Source organism: Thamnophis sirtalis, unplaced genomic scaffold, assembly GCF_051295495.1.
Source record: "Thamnophis sirtalis isolate CommonGarterSnake01/CBP01778 unplaced genomic scaffold, rThaSir2_p1.2 scaffold_1, whole genome shotgun sequence".
Lineage (NCBI taxonomy): Eukaryota > Metazoa > Chordata > Lepidosauria > Squamata > Natricidae > Thamnophis > Thamnophis sirtalis.
This window is the reverse complement of record NW_028261381.1, coordinates 76,842,747-76,860,594: the sequence shown is the minus strand read 5'-3', so window position 1 is coordinate 76,860,594 and position 17,848 is coordinate 76,842,747. Positions and strand designations below refer to the sequence as shown.

General features: G+C 38.5%; 1 protein-coding gene across 4 annotated transcripts in view; it reads right to left on the bottom strand.

Moving 5' to 3' along the window:
* The window catches only part of LSP1 (lymphocyte specific protein 1), a 105,435-nt gene that overhangs the window by 68,429 nt on the left and 19,158 nt on the right, over positions 1–17,848 (bottom strand). The gene's annotated exons all lie outside the window — the stretch shown is intronic.

The window sequence follows — 17,848 nt, the reverse complement described above, 5'->3', positions numbered from 1 at the left end:
TAGTTTCAGTTGTATTGCTGAAATTGGGGCTATTGGGCAGCGTTCCCTAATTTCTGCAGAGGAAGCACTTCTGTGCAGAATTTAAAGGCTCAACAAAGGTCTGTGAATTAACATACGTGCTTATGTAGAATGGATGCAGAATGGATGTGTTCCGCATTCATGCAGCCACTGCTCCCTGTGAACTTCCAAAGTAGGTGTAGTAAAAAAAACAAACACCATTTGTAGGATTGTCCCATAGGAAACAGCTAGAGAAATCAAATAACCATGATGTGGACGATTGAGAATCTCCATAGACATCTAGAAAAATCAAATTCTTTATTCTGAGATGAACAAATAGCCTCATTTTGTGTTGAAAAGTTAACACAGAAGATTTTTTTTTAATCCAACCTTGCCATAGAGTTGATTTAATGGCTATAAGAAGAATTTATCTTCACAAATATTTGCTGAGGATGTGGTAGAAGGATTGATACTTCCAATTTTCAGTTTTGTAGCAGCTCACTGTATTGACTATCTGATAATTTGGGCTATGTTTCCTATCATCTCTCAGTCTAATAATGACAAATTCAGCTAACTGCACATCAAGGAACATTTGTGTATTTAAAGAAGGCTGTTGCATAAAAACTAGTAATCCATCATTTTCTGTGGCAAATCCAAAGACTTGTGATTTTTAACTAATAATTTCATCAAACCAATCCAATTTTCTTGGTTTGCATGACACCATATTTTGGGCTCAATATATCAACTTATCCTTTGGATTCTAGATTTGAGTAGGGAAGAAAAATCAGGCTGAGTATGTTTTACAAAGGGTTAACAGTCCATTCCTCATTCCCTGGAGTTAGAGCAAGTATTATCCTTAGTCTCAAACAGAATATTCAAATTCCTCATCAAATAACATCCAATTTACTTTCAAAATATAGCCTGAAGCAATTTCACTGACTTCAAAAAAATTGCCCTGGAGTTATCCATTTAAAGGCTGAAACCAGAGTATCAAGCCATCACCAGCAAAGATGGGAATGAAATGAAACTAGGGTCCAACAGTCACCATGCTCTTAATATAGACTGGTATGCAACAGGACTCATTGCAAACTGAGGAGGGGCAGAGAGGAATGTGAAAAGCTGACTTTGGTGACAAGAAAAAGTTTTGAAACATGGCAGTATCATAGTAAGCATGGTAAGTCTGGGATAGGAGGTGAGGACTGAGCTCAAAAAATGACAGCACAAATTATACTAGCATCGTTATTGCCACAACTAGGAGTGTTGAGGAGCAGAAGACTGTACAGTATGTTGAAAACTGGCCAATGCAGCCTGTAGAGATTGGGGTTGTGTTCACCCAACACTCTAACCCATAGTTGAACAAAACAGTTTAAATTAATCCAACCATAAACCAATCATGATTTAGAATCACATAAACAAGCCAACCATGCAGTATGTTAAAGGTGTGTGGTAAATGGGCTGTAGTAATTTATCTAGTTCCCACCTGAGTAGTAGTAAAAATACAGAGATATTTATTTCAATCACCCCCTCTAACTCTATTCCCCTGTCTCAATTTTTAGACAGCTTATGAAGCTAAATACCCAATAGTTTTTTTCCCAGCACATGCATTCCCTAAGTTTATGGAACACTTATGATCAAGGAAAAATCAAGAGGTTTGGGAATGGAACTTTGGGATAGTGAAGACAAATCAGTGGAAACATTAATTCCGTAAGAGTAAAATACACCTGGGCCCAATTAGCCATTATTTTCTCCTTTTTCCTTCTTTCTCACTTACATGTAGAGTAAGACTTCTAGTTCAGATCTTTTGCTCCCTGCTTCAGCTCAGATTAAACAAAGCTCTTCTGAGTGTACCCTCATCTCTTGTCTAATCTTCAGGGGTGGGGGCAGGGAGATTTAATACAATGTGAAACAAGTATCCGGGATGGTCTTTCTCATTCTACTCTCCTCTGGAGATGCTAGATTAAACGGTCCATAACTCTTACACAGTATGGTCAATGTAGTTTGGTCATAAAGAGGGCTAATACACCTGCATGGGATGAGATGGAGGGGGACTCATCTAGATAAATTAGGTACTTAGATGATGGCCTATTGTCATGGTAGAGATTAATATTACTCCAGCAGCAATGATGTTTCTCCATCATATTTGAATAGGACCTTGGCATCTAATTGGGGGGATATCAAGACTTGCAGGTGAATTGGATTAAATTGAGGGAGAGGTGCGCAGAGTCAGCCTCACTCTCTCTTCCCAGATTCCATCTTCCTCCAATAGCAGGACAAGAGTCAAGACAGTTGGAGATGGGCTGGGCACAGCGGTTGACTAGGGCGTCTTTTGTGTCTTGCCGTGCCCTTAGCATACCACGTTGCTTGCAGAGACCGCCTTCATGACCATTGTCCTATTCTAGTAGCTTTTATCCATTCAATCCTCAAGAATCTGTCTTCACATGCTCGGGATAGACAAGTCTCTATCTCACTGAAGGTCAATGACCCAATGGCTACTCTCAACCTGGTTTGGCCAGCCTGATAAAGCTGTTGCCCGGGATATTGCCACTGCACATGCTACAGTGCTAGGAGCCACAGGTGAGAGCTGAGTGACAGGTGGGGACCAAAGGTGGATGAGCTGCCCCAAAAGCTACCCTAAAACAAGCTGCCCTAAAAGAAGACGACATGCCCCTACACCAGAGGTGCTACCCCTCCCTGAATACCCCATACACCCATAATACTGCCATAGAGCCTCTCACCATGATACAGATGAAGCAATGATTAGCGTCCTAATCATTCAATCTTGATAAGATTGCCTCTTATTCATTGTCACACTGGCAGCACCCAAGAAAAGTGGGGCTGCAGTAAAGGAGGAGGATTAAAGGTGGTTCTGCATTAGGCAGAATCAGATTCTATGGGAGGGTAATAATAGCAAAGTGAAAGCTGTATGTGCTTCATATAAAATACCTTGCAATCTCTAATCTTTAAGGTAAATTGGACTAGAAGACCTTCAAGGTCCTTTCCAATTTTGTTATTCTATTATTGTTTGTTTGTCCAGATAGCAGACGATCGTGGCCCATTAGCTACAGATGACCCCCTATTGATACCATCCTTATGGTGAAGGTAAAAAAAGGAATCCTTCAATCATTCTCTCCATCTTTGCTGCTAGAGGAAGCAAAAGACAGAAATGGTTTTGTCCTCTCCCTGTAATTGCAAAAAGAAACGGGGATAGGTTTTCGGGGTGGCTTATAGCAGTAACAGATGAATATTCATTGCAGATGCCTTGCAAAATAAAGTATTTTTCAATTGCTAAGGAAACTTCAATGTGCTGTAAAACATGAGGAAATGGACATTGGGGAGGGGGAACTCTGCATGGTAACCCCTGCAGTAAATATACAGCCATGCTAAGAAGACACCAGGGAGCTACTCATCTGCTCCCCACAAAAAGGAAGTGTTTCAAGGTAAGGGAAACTTCAAGGGAGGAAGTGAATCAGGCTTTGTGGTGGGAGGGAGAAAGTCCCCAAGAGAGAAAGACACACCAGCCTCCATCTATTACACAATCCTTTTGCTATGTGGGGGTGGTTGCAAAATCATCAGAGAGCTAAAACATGTTTGGCAAGAAGACTAAAGTATCTAAGTGAAACTCATCACTAGCTCAGCCTTTTCACTGAGACATCCACATGTATGGTTTCCAGTCAATGAGACAGAGAGAAGGAGGATTGCCATTAGCTTTTGGGGTGGGAGGGATTAAGAAGACACTCCCTATGTTTGCTAAAATACAGAACAGAAAAGATAAGCTGGTAAAAAGTTATTTTTCTTTCTTTCTCTTTTTTCTTAGGGCATCTAAGTAACCAAAACTTTATGCACTGATTTAAAAGTCATTTTTTTCTTCTTCTCTATGCATATACACTATCTTCCAAATTGCTATTTTACCATGAATGTTTTATTGTATTATATACTGTCCCGACACCATGATATGTCTAACCGATTTGGTGCCATACAAGTCATTAAAGAAATAAATAGATGACACTAATCTAAATAAATAAATGAACATGTTAAACTCTTTAACCTTATTAGATTCAAAGTAATCCCAACATACTGTGATGATGAATGGAATTTACTGGGTTGGTAATACCTAAAAACATGCTTGAGGAGAAAGACAAGATAACTCCATCTCCAAACTCTTATGCAGAAGTTGAATCTAATTTCAACACTGACTATGGAAAGTATCTTTCTCTATTTCATAAGGCAGCAGACTGGCCTCAGGGAAGGACATAAACAGTACTATACTATCCACATAGGACTTGCATACAAAAAATTGCAATATTATAGTACCAAAGATACCAGAATGTATTACATTACCACAGGCAAGAGGTATGGGTTATGAAGCTTTGCTAAGTAGTCAAGAACCTTTTCAAACACTGTCTGTGGTCACTGAGCAAACATGACTGAGACAATAAATTCAAGTTCTAAACAAATAAATACATTCACCGCAATGGTATGACCTATGGATGATGAAGAAAAATAATCAATCTATTTTCCCAAGATCCAGATGGGTGCATCCTATGAGAGGCAATGTAGTAAAATATTTCTTCAGTTATAATCCTTGCATAAAGAAATGGCTACACATTAATTTTGCTTCCACCCTGCTCAGGAATGGACTAGATAAATAAGTTGTTGGATATATCAAATTATGTTTTTCTCATACTTTCCATAAAAAGTTATATGTCAAGTGAGAATTCTATTCTACATTTACAAATAATTAAAACATAGTAAAAGTCATCGGGGCACTTTAGAAACAATGCTGGTCCAAAGATGTATCCAGATTGTTACTCTTGGCTTCAGAATGAGGATTTCTTGATCCAGGACAAGTTGCAATGTGAACCTTGGAATACTTTATCCTGCCAATCAGCTAGAGCTAGAGAATCGTTCTGATACAGTGTTTAAGATGCTGGGCTAGAAATCAGGAAACTGTGAATTCTAGTCCCATATTAGACATGAAAATCTGATTGGGTGTCTTTAAGCCCATCACTCTTTCTCTGCCTATCTCATCTTATAAAATTATTGTTGCAGAGAAAATAGGAGAAAGAAAGTATATATTCACTGCCTTGAGTTGAAAAAAAAGATGATATAAAAATAAAAACATCCCTAAACCAACAGATGGTCTAATTTATCACTTCCTTGGCTCCAATTGAAAAAGAGAAAGTAAAATAATAAGATGTTTTCAATATTGTAATAAAGTCTCTCCCCCTAAACTTCCGATTGCTTTTCCCAGTGGCATCATGTACAACTGGATGCATACCAGCTTTTCAGGATATGAGGAAAGCTAAAAAATGTTTGTGTTTTTGTAACAGGTTCGCTCCAACCAATATCGTATGTTAATGAAGTCATATGGATTCCAAATTACATTCATGGCTCCAAGCCATATTAATTCAAGACTGTGTAACATATTTATAAAATAAAACATGCTAGACTAACTTTGGAAAAGTTTTTTTTTTATACATTGGAATGTCGTCAACTTCATGGGTTTTCATTTTTTTTTGTAAGGAAAAGATCACATTTCATTGTGAACCTTAAAACTACTTTCCCACATCTACCATAACTTCAACATGTTGCCTCAGGGGAAGGGATTTGAAGACTGAAAACCAATAAGTCACCACCAATGCAATCCTATATGTAAGTAAAAAAATGTGGAGTTCATATTTCCCCTGAAAAACATACAATATTTCAGTATAAACAGGGAAGTTGTAGCAAAAGCAGTTACCAACTCAGGTGTTCGTAAATCTCAGTCCAAGGTTTTCTCTGGGTCTCCCACAAGTACCAAGTCTCTGTTTAGATATTTCCTTAGTTAGCCTAATGGCTCTTTTTAGATAAAAGGTGTACATTATCTTTTTGCTGGTTAGAGAAAAGTAGAGAAAAGTCAATGTGTTTCTGAGACTGCAACATTTCATTTATCTTTAGACATTTGATAGGTACAAAATCAAGGGTCATCTAGCACCTCTAGTTACTTTGGATAGGAACAATGGGATTTATGCTCCAAGAAATCTGAGGAGCTCCAGGGTGAATTAAAGTCTTCACACTGTAAGGCATCAGCTCACTGATTCTGTCAAATTGTCAGCACAGCTCACAAAAAGTAAAAAGGGAGAGAAGTTGATAAGATACAACATAATGGAAAGAGAGAGAGAGAGATTTGATCATTTAGTAGCAGTCAGGACGCAATAAAATAATTGAGAAGCTATTGGGAGTAGAGCCAGAATTTTTCTGAAATACAGAAAAATAGCTTTTATTGAGTTTCTCTTTGTCCCTTTGACAGCAGAGTTATTTTTTAATGTTTAACTTATCTGACTTTTCCACATCCTTTGTCTTTTCAAGGGCATTTTCTATTTATTTTATTAATCAGTTCCCTGTTTACCATTCTCTCCCTGTATCGGAAATTTCTGGCTGACTCTGTGTGTTAAAGTGGTAACACACATCACTAATATTTTGGCTGAATCTATATTTCATTATCTAGCACCATCAATAAACATGAGACCATGCCTCTAGCTCTGTTTCAGTCATGGAATGGGAAGCAAAAAAAAAAAAGTTTAAAGATCAAACTATTCCAGTTTGATCACACTTATCATTAGGTGAAGAAAACAATAGGGTTATAAGACTTTGTTAAAGATTGTCCAGACTTTGTTAAAGATTGTCCAGAAGACATTTAGGTCTTCTGAAAGCAAAGTAAGGCAGAGATGTGCTTTGTAAGATGTTACTTACAAATCAGCCCATAAGTGATTTTGGCCTAGCTGGCAACTTTCTTTCTCATCCCCAGTGAACTCAACTTTCCTATAGAACTAAAGGCAACGATCCTTTTCCTCCTTAAGAATTGGTCAGTAAAATAAATACGATTATGCTTGTCCTAATCTAGGCAAGATTTGCTAACCTTTGAGTGTAGTACAATTCTTTTCACTATGTGGAAGAGCCTAGAACGTGACTCTATGAAAGTGGAGCTTTGAGACTGCTGTTCTATTGCTTCAGTAACTTTGGGACAGTTCCTCCCTCTCAGCTCAGCCCATCTCATTGGGTTGTTGTTGAGGGGAAAAGAGGAGGAGGAAGGACTATTATATATGCTCACTGCCAGTGGTGAAATTCAAATGTTTTTACTACCAGTTCTGTGGGCGTGGCTTGGTGGGCATGGTGTGGCTTGGTGGGCATGGCAGGGGAATGCGAAATCTCCATTCCCTCCCCACTCCAGGGGAAGGATACTGCAAAATCCCCATGGCCACCCCGCTCTTGGGCCAGCCACAGGTAGCATTGGCCAGTTCTCCGAACTACTCAAAATTTCCTCTACCGATTCTCCAGAACCTGTCAGAACCTGCTGGATTTCACCCCTGCTCACTGCCTTGAATTACTTATAAAGTAATAAACAAGGGATAAAAAAAAATCTAATAATTTTTTAAAAAAAAAAAAGATAAGAAAAGAAATGTTTTGTTCCATGTGGTTTGACTGACATTTTGAAGGGGAACGTATTCCCGTGGTCACTGCATTTGTAATACCTGTGTAAGGAAGCTGTCTAGGTTACTTTAAATGTGTCGGATAAGTGTGCAGAGGAGGAACATTTACACCCTAAATGTGTACATTTGTTTTATATGATAGTCTGGGCTTGTGAAGAAATCCAGTAATGCCAGGTTATTATCAGGGCAATTTCCAGCGCACTCCAGGCTTATGGCAATCTGGGTTGTTGAAAGTGATTAAAATAACTGCATAGTAAACGTTAGCCACATCAGTTGGCCTTGAAACCGCAGGAAACAATGAGAACCCATTCAAAAGAGCTTGTTTGTTCAGGCAATATCAGTAGCAGTCACATGGAGATGTGGTTTCAGAGGAAAAACACTGAGGGGGGAGTCTCCTGTAAAAATAGGTGACAACATGGCTACACTAGAGAGAGGGGAAAGTTTTCACCAGTTTCATTGTGTTATTCTAACTTCCAATTAAAACCCAAGGGAATTTATAAATAGTGCTTGGATTATAGGAGCTAAAGCAATCTCCCTGGGAATTGTTTTATCTATTCCTTCATATTCGGATTAAAGTTGTATTTCATGCCTGCCAAATTAGGGAACAAGGAGATTGAACAGGAGCTGAGGATCCCACAGCCTCTAAATTACACAGAGTAATCCTGACACATTTATTCAATTTCCAGTGTCCTCCAAGATTGTATAGGCAAAAATAAATAAATAAATAAATAAATCAGTGGGAAGTTCTTGGTTTTTGAATGGCACAGTTTTCTGCATGCAGAAACTAAGCACATTATGCATTATGTTTCTAGTAGAGTTGACATCAGAGGTGGGTTCCTACAGTTCGCACCTATTCGGTAGAACCAGTTCGTGAAATCTACCAAACCGGTTAGAAGAGGTTCCACCAGTGGACCCAGAAAGTGGGCCACACCTACAGAAGAGGTTCCAAATGTTTTTGAAACCCACCACTGCCCCCACACACACAGACTGACACACAGAGAGAGACAAAGAGAAAGGAAGAAAGAAAGAAAGAAAGAAAGAAAGAAAGAAAGAAAGAAGAAAGAAAAAGAGTGAGAGATGAAAAAAAGGGACAGAGAGACAAAAGGAAGGAAAGTGTGTGTGTGTGTGTGAGAGAGAGAGAGAGAGGGGGGGGGGAGGGAGGGAGGGAGGGAGGGAGGGAGGGAAAACACATGGCCGGCAAGCCATTCTCACCAGGTCACATGGTTGGCAAGCCACGCCCACAAAGGAGGCCACACCCACAGAGTAGGTTCCCAAAAATTTTTAAACCCACCACTGGTTAACATACAGGTAGTCCTTGATTTATGACAGGTCGTTTAGTGACTGTTCAAAATTACAATGGACCCAAAGGTACTTATGACCAAGATTCATAGTTTTGATGGCTGTTCTCAACCCCCACCCACTGCAGCCACGTAATCACTTTTTGGGTGCTCAGCAACTGATCTGGATTTATAACCATTTGTAATGTCCCAAATTAGTTTTGTGGGTTCACTTAACAATTGTGGCATTATCCTAACAACTGTGGAGTTCACTTTATGACCATGTTTGCTTAATAACTGCTGCAGAATAGGTCATAAAATTGGGCATGGTCACATGATGATCCATTTAACAACTGGCATGATTTACAACCATACTTCTGGGCTCAAATATTGTCACAGGTTGAAGGCTAGCTGTATTCTGATTGAAAATAGTGACCTTCATTTTGTCCTTGCTCCTTTGGTGATTTTTGTTACATTCCCTGTGATCTTGTGGAACAATAGTAACCCATAATAATAGAATAATTATTATTCTTTTAATAATAAAATATAATAATAGAAAGTATTATTAATTAATAAGATTAAAATGTGGCCATTAGCCAAACCAGGATAAGGAAATTTGCCCTTCTCTCTCCTCCCCTTCCCTTCCTTCACTAGTAATATTCAAAAGATGTGGTTTCAGGCTTATCATTCAGAGTTTGAGTATTCTTCTCTACCTATTTCAAGCACTGCTAAGTTAGATCCCACAAAACTACAATTCCAGAATTTCTTGGGAATGTACCATGATAATTTGAATTGTTTAGGCGTAGACTGTAGTATACAATACACAGGCTCATATCCAAATGGAAAGTTGAAACAGATGCCTTGGGATCCCGAAACTGATTTTCATTCCCACAGCATTTTCGTGCATAATTCAAATGTAGTCACTGGAGCAGCTAGTAACTCAGCTTGCTTTAGATAGTGGAAAGAGTGGTTATGTGATCATATTTCAACATTCATAGAGGTTGGAATTTGCAAAAATACTGGAAGATCATTTTGAGGAAGTTGCTATCCAATTGCCGGTGATTGATTATCAAGAAGAGAATGCTGAGGTTGTGTCAAAGTATATGCAGATTTGATTATGGTGATGAACCAAGGCAATTATTGTTGTTGCATATTTTTATGATGCTAGGGTAAACCAAAATGTGCTATGCTAGTCCCATCCAGTGGAGAGATAAAGATTTGTTACCATACACTTCTAATTTGTCCTATACCTATTAGCAAAGGTCTTCTGAATTGATAGGTATGATACAAATCTTAGTCTTATAAAGCAAGAACAGATTGCAAAATTGTAACCGCCTTGAAAAAAATGCAATAATTACCTGAAATCAGCATAGATTTGACAGTAGCAATTATTTCCACACTAACCATCTCTCTCTCTCTCCCGCTCCCCCCTGGATCTCTTTTTCTTTGTCAACAAGTAATTTTAGTAGATTGAGGGAATGCAAAAAACCTAATGTAATTTGACAAATGCATCTGACATTACCATTTTGTAACTTTTTGATTTAGCAAGCTAATTAAATGAGGAATGGTTTGGCATGACAATTAAAAGTATCCAATTAGCAGGATTCATTCCTGGGCCTTGTTTTTCTTCAACATTTTTAATTACTGTCTTGGATGAGGGATTGCTTATTATATTTACAGATGACACAAAATTGGGTAGGATAGCTAATGTCTCAGAATATCAAGATAAAATTCAAAATGATTTTGATAGGTTAGAGAAATGGACTGAAATAGAAGCATGAAATTTAATAGAGACAAATGTAATGTTTTTCATTTAGGAAATATACAAATGTGCAAATATAGATAAGGCTGTATCTGGCTTGACAGTAGTATTAATGACAAAATATATGAAATAATAGTTGACTACTAGCTGAAAAACAGAATCTTAGTCAACAGGCTGATATGCATGCAAAAATGCATGTTTAGGTTGTATCAGTTAAAACTTAGTTTCCAAATCGCAAGAGGTGATTTGATCAGTCTCCTCTTGATTATTATATCCACACATTTTAAGAATAATTCAGATACATTTCAACGGGTTTAGAGAAAGGTAACAGTGAGAATCAAAACCAAGTCTTATGAAGAGATATTGAAAGAAGTGGGAATGTTTAGCTGTAAGAAGAGAAGACTGAAGGAGAATGCTGAGTGAATGTTGAGTTTTACTGTTTAATTTATTTTGTTCACATTTCTTTTGTATTGTCCTACACTCCCTTTCCTTTTTGATTGTAAGCCGCCCTGAGTCCCCTCAGGGAAAAGGGCGGCCTATAAATGTCCAATAAATGACAAAAAATGACAAATTATAGCTATCTCTAACTGCATGTCTTACAGAAAAAGATTGAGAACTACTGTAGTCTCTACTATAGCAAATTAATAATAGATTTATTGATTTTTTTTGGTTCCTTGGAACCAATGTTGACACCTAACTATTATCTGAACAAGTCCTTGCACTTTTCTAGACAAGATTTCTAAAGTGGATTGCCCTTGCCTGCTTCTTAATCTTGCGAAAGATCACCCAGTTGACTTCATATCTAAGGTGGGACTAGAACTCATGGCTCTGGATTTACAACTCCTGCTTTCTAACCTGACACCTTAAACTCTACACCAAACTAATTCCTTAGATTTCAGTTGCTGGAATGAATATGGGGCAGTAGGGAAACATTCTTAATATTAATTGCTGTTCAACAATGGGCATAACAGTTGATATCTTGACTGAATAGGTTATGGGCCTCTTTTCATTGGTGTTTTTCATAGAAGGCTAGATAACCTCTGTCAGGGATGTTTTCATTTAGATTTTTCTTCTAAGCAGGTCACTGGATTTAATTTCCTTCCCAATTTTGTAATCTTAAACTATGGTAACAGATTCAAATCTTATTTCTCATTATGAGAATATTTCATATATAGATGTCGATGAGAGACATGACACTTCATTTTTATTCTTCTCTCAGAAAGGCACATTCAATGTACTTCTAACATCTCTCTATTATTTATGCTATCATAGGATTTCAAATTGTTTGATTCTTAAATCATATCCCAATCCAGAACCTATTTTTAAGCCATCTCCAGGAAATCAAAGAGATTCAGATAGGTATCTAGAAAGTCAAACAATTTTTTCACTGATCATCTTAAAAGGAGAATTCAGCAAGGTCTGTTTTACAGAATTTTTTCCTTGCTGCAATCTTTTCCAAAACCGCTCTTATCAGGATAGAAAGATCAGTGTCAGAATTATGATGCGTTGTCCTGAATCTCTTCTCCATCTTCTGAGTTTGGCAGAATGGAAAACAATGGGCTATGACTGAGTAAATCATAACTAAGGATAAGATAAATTGACAGTTGTCAGCCATTCCAACATTACTGTAAATCACTAGTGAGGAAAATTTTTAAGAGATATTGCAGCTAAGAAGCTTCATAGAGGATCATGGAATATTCTATTTAATTATTAATTCCAAATTATTGAACCATCCTAAAAAAATATATCAAAAACTTGGGTGTAATATCACATTGCCACAATTTACAACACCTGCATCTTTTTGAATCCATCTTATTTGCTTTTGCCATATTGAATATAATAGCAATAGCAATAGCAGTAGACTTATATACCGCTTCATAGGCCTTTCAGGCCTCTCTAAGCGGTTTACAGAGAGTCAGCATATTGCCCCCAACAATCTGGGTCCTCATTTTACCCACCTCGGAAGGATGGAAGGCTGAGTCAACCCTGAACCGGTGAGATTTGAACCGCTGACCTGCTGATCTAGCAGTAGCCTGCAGTGCTGCATTTAACCACTGCGCCACCTTGGCTCTTCATGTCTTCATAATGTCTTCATGTAGGCCACAGAGGACAATTTGTGTCATCATGGCAGCGTCAAGTGACATATTGGGACTTTTCCCCCTTTGCCCTTGCTTTTCCCCAGGTGTGGGCCGGGGTCAGCATGTGATTCATCCGACCCACAGGCCGCGGGTTTGACAGCCCTGATGTAGGCTGTAAGAATTTAGATATGTAGAAAATGTGTGTTCTTAACCAGTTGAAGACAGGCCTATTATATTAACAACTGTAAGGATGTAGAGGCATAGTTAGAACTATTACTGAGATTAGGGTTGTCTTCATGAATAACGTCAATACTTAGGACTTAACTGCATGTTTATCTCTTATAAAATCTCCTGTGTTTAGCTATTACATCAAGAACGGTTCTGGGAAAACCCAGAGATGGCTAATAAAAAGTAAGGGATGGAGAAAAAGAAACCTAAGAAAATGTTTATAAAAATGCTCTGATACCACAGAGGTTTTCCGACATGTATAATGTTAAAAAATGGAAATGCACAGCAAGATGCCAAGTTATTACAATTGCGTCTGGTTTGGGTCTGTGGCAAGTGAGTTAAAGGGGGGTGGGGAAGCGTAATTGCAGCCACTGCCCAAGCAATCAGGAAAACTCAATGTAAATATTTTCACAGCAAGTCTGAAGAGCTTTGTGGGGCCAGGGTGACGAAAATCAGCTTGTTCCCCACCACTCCTCTACAACTGAAGCTGTGGAGAATTGTGATTTCAGGGCAAATATTTCTTGCTCCACAGACATTTCCTTCCTCTTTTCCATGTTTTCCCCCTGCCATCCACACCTTCAGTCCAGCATCCAACATTGGAATGCTAGAATGAGCCTCCTAATGTTTTGAGGCCAATCTTATCCCCTCATTTGTGAGGCAACATTATATTTCATTTCCGACTGGCTCCTCACTGAAATGACTTTCAACAGGCTTCTCTTGACTTTAGAAAATGAAAGAGCAGACTTTAAGCAAACAAACAAAAAGTGTGCTAAGAAAAGTTTCCCTCAGCCTTGGATTTTCCTGTCTGGCTGGGAGTGATGCACATTGTACGGAGTACATTCTCTTTCCATTTTGTCTTCCCTTTAAGGACTCTCTCTTAAGACAGGAGGCCTCTCTTCATTGTCTCCTTTCCTCCTTCTCCTCCTGAAAGGCACTAATTGGCTTGAAGTAACACAGTAAGGCCTTGATTGATAGCAACATGATTCTTGGGTCTCCCCAATCATAAACTGACTCGTAACTGTTATATTGCATTGGTGTTAGTTTTATTAACCCCATTATTCTATGTTCTAAGTGAAGGATGGATGTGGAACCATAAAATGTTTGGCAAAGTTGTTGATAGCAATTAATTTGTCCTTACTAGCATGGGTAATTGGTGCTGACCTTGTGCCAACAACTAATGTCAATCTGGGCAATCTGTGAGTATGGGTGCCAATTTGGATAGAGAAATGGGGCATGTGTTCCGTCTCCCCCAGGCCAATCCCCTTCTCTGATGAACAGCCAAGCTATTTGGTATCCTCAGTGTCCAGCAAGTAGAGGGTCTTTGCTGTTCTAATCCAAACAAGCTATAATCAGAACCAGCCACCCCAGCAGGGGAATGAGGAAGGGAGGAATGAAGGGGCTGCCACTGAGTGTCTGCCTCTCTTTCCTGCTGTTGTCTTATCCTGTTTGTCTCTCTTGACCCACTTGGCCTGGCCTGGTCAACTTAGGTTTGGGTAGCAGACTAAGTAAGACTGTTGAGGTTCACTGTTTTGGCTTAACCCTAAACTCTCTGGAATTGTGGACAGGAGGGTTTCCATTGGGTAGGAATTCCCATCTTGTCTTAGAACTTTCATTTTCCCAAACTTCTCAGTCGTTTGAGTAGATAGCTTTTATAAGTCCCTTTCCATAAGGAAAATAAGTGGAAGAGTGTGTTGACTAGACTGCCAATTTATCTCCCATTGGCCAGATATGGACAGTCATTCAGTTCTCTCCTTTTTTTTCCTTATATGCTAAAACATATAAAGAACAGTTGCTGGAATTGGGTAAGTCTAGTTTAATAAAAATAAGACTAGGGATGACATGATAGCAGTGTTCCAATATCTCAGGGGCTGCCACAAAGAAGAGGGGGTCAAGCTATTCTCTAAAGCACCTGAGGTCAGGACAAGAAGCAATGGATGGGAACTAATCAAGGAGAGAAGCAAACTAGAACTAAGCAGAAATTTCCTGACAGTTAGTAAAATTAGCCTGTGGAACAACTTGCCTTCAGAAGTTGTGAATGCTCCAACACTGGAAGTTTTAAAGAACGGATTGGATAGCCATTTGTCTGAAATGGTATAGGGTTTTGTGCCTAAGCAGGGGGTTGGACTAGAAGACCTCCAAGGTTCCTTCCAACTCTGTTATTCTGTTATTCCTTCATCCAAGCAAATCAACTGTAGTAGCAATGAAAAATTTCATGTCGGGAGTGGGTGCAAAACTGCAGCAAGTGATAAGAAGGGCTTACCTACAACTGTTATGGAACGGTTCTTTGTCTAATCCATTTTATAAGTTGGAAGATGAAGGGGAAAGCATGTTGTAAGAGCAGCACGGCATCTGTTTTGGATCATATAAATTATAAGTAAAACCTAGAACTGTCATGTGTAAGTAGCAGGGCTCATACCTTGGTTACTGAAACCCAGTTCTTTGATTTAAGATGATAAAATCCATAGCTAACTAGCCTGATTCATTATCCTAAATCACGCTTTCTATGCCAACATGAATCATGGAGGCAAAAATTATTCTGACTTTTCAGTGTATGCTCTTTGAGGCAGGCCTGCTATGTTGATTTTTGAAGCACATAGCATCTTTTCCCCCCCTAAGACATTTCACTGCTTTCGGTTTGGAAAGATATCATACAGTTTTGTTATTAATTCCAATCACATCTTTCCAATGCAGATTAGATTCGAATGACAGGAGGGCAGAGGTAGCTACTTCAAACCTTAACATGCGCTTTCTGCCTATTTGAAGAACATTTCCAGTAGATGCCAATCCCACATTCAAATTGAGCCTGACTCTCTTTTTTCATTCTTCAAAAATCCAAAGTGGAAGCAATATAAAAGGCATTGCCAGAAGCCATGGATAATCATTTTGTGCTGGATGCAGATATCAAAAAAATAAGCTTTTAAGCCATGTTTCCTTGTTATCCATTCTTATTCACATCCCCCAGGGTGAGAAAAATATGTAAAGTGGCAAATCCAGTATATCCTCCCCCCCCCCCCATACATCTCCCTTAAAGGATTTCAAAGAAGACATAGAGATGTTTAACTGTAAGGCTAAATTGAAGGGACTTGCCTGGGCTATTCATATGGACAACGACATCTGATTGCATGAATTATTTCATATAATATGCCTGAAAAGAATAAGCAGGGAAATCTAATTTTGTGATGGTCTGGAAGATATAATTGAAGAAATGGGTCCTTAAAAAATTAAAAATTCATTAAACCACATTAAGGACTCTTGTTCATTTGGCCTCAATAATACATGAAAAAAACATATAAGAACAACATGGAATGAGACAGTCTTTTTAAAAACAAAAACAAAAAAACCTATGTTGTCTCTCAGCAGGCCCAATAGTGTAATCTCAAATACTATTTCCTGAACTGAGCATTCCAAGTGAATCAGAAATGTACATTATGGAGGGTCTCCCAGTAAATTATTAGTTTTCAACAGAGGAACAGAAGCCGCCATCACATCCTCTGCTCATTATGTAAACTCCATCTGTGGGACAAAAGCTGTTCCTCCCCCCTCCCATTCCATGCAGGAAGAAATGTCCAATTTTCCATTCTATCTGATGTGTGATCAAAGGAATCACATTTTGTGGGCATTTAGTAGCAAGCCTTAGCAATTCATTACAAGCTTAGGATTAAAAAAAAATATCTTAGCATTTCCATCAGTGTCCCTTTATTTGTTACAATATCAGTTTGATTTTGTGCAAATGACCAGGCCTTTCTGAAGGAAAGTAGAGCAGATCAAAGCTATGTCACTTTACAAAAGATGTTGATTTGTCCAACCTTGGTCACACACACAAACATACACACACACACACACACACACACACACACACACCTTCTAGAATATTTTTAGCGTACTGCATCCATCTATGAATACACTATGCATGTTTATTTATTCCTGGATCTGGATGCAAAAAGTGCAGTTTTAACATATATTTTTAAAGCTCTCAATAGTTTAGATCAGTGGTTCCCAAACTTTTTCAGTCCACCGCCCCCTTGGTGCTACAAACTGATCCTCAGTGCCCCCCACCCAGTGGTGGAATTAATTATTTTTTTTACTACCAGTTCTGTGGGGATGGCTTGGTGGGCGTGGCTGGGGGGGTCATGTGACTGGGCGGTTTGCACGATGGAAGAAAGTTAGTAACAGTAAAATTCAAAACTGTAACAATTAATTACACATTTATTCAAAATCAAATTTAAAAACCTTTTTAGTTAATGTTAATTCAACAAAATTGTTGAACATGATCCAGTGATACCAGGTTTTCAAAGTCTGATAGTCATTTATCAAGAACCTTAGTAACTAGTATCTTAGTAAACTCAGTACAATTTAGTAACTACTTCACTGTTCAGTAAATTCTGTGTAATACAGTACATGCCTGATCATTCACACACACACTGCTGCCTTTTGCTTTTTAAAAATAACAGGGTGGGGTGGGGGTAGATAAGGAAGAAGACTTTGCTCTGTGGTATCTGCCATTTCAGAAAATCTCATTAGGGTTAGTCTTTCCATATTCCTCAATATATTGGTGCCCAGCAGATGGTCAAAACCCTAGTAGTATTTACGGAGCTGTAGATGATACTATGGCAAAATGCAAGCCTTGCAGCTCATGTATACTCACACAACGTAAGAGTGATGCCATTATCCAGGTTTATCTGTGACAAAGGTCTCACTGTGCATAAATATCAAGATAGGAAGGGCACTTTATTAAAAAAAACTGCAGTGTTTTGAGTCCATTTGGTTATAAAACATCTTGTTTGGCATACTGGGAACATTTAGACAGCATTTTCTTCTAATATGGGACGTTGTTCTATCATAATTTTGTTTTGTTTTGCTTTTTCCTGTATGTGACAATATCCAACTTTAGACAGTAATTAGACCACTTTTTTATTTACTTTTTTAAAAACAGTATATGTTGGAAATGCTTAACCCTTTTTCACAATCTCCCCTATATTTCAACCTTCCATGAGATTACTTTGCAACTCAAAGTTTGAGAAACCACCCCAAGTGCCC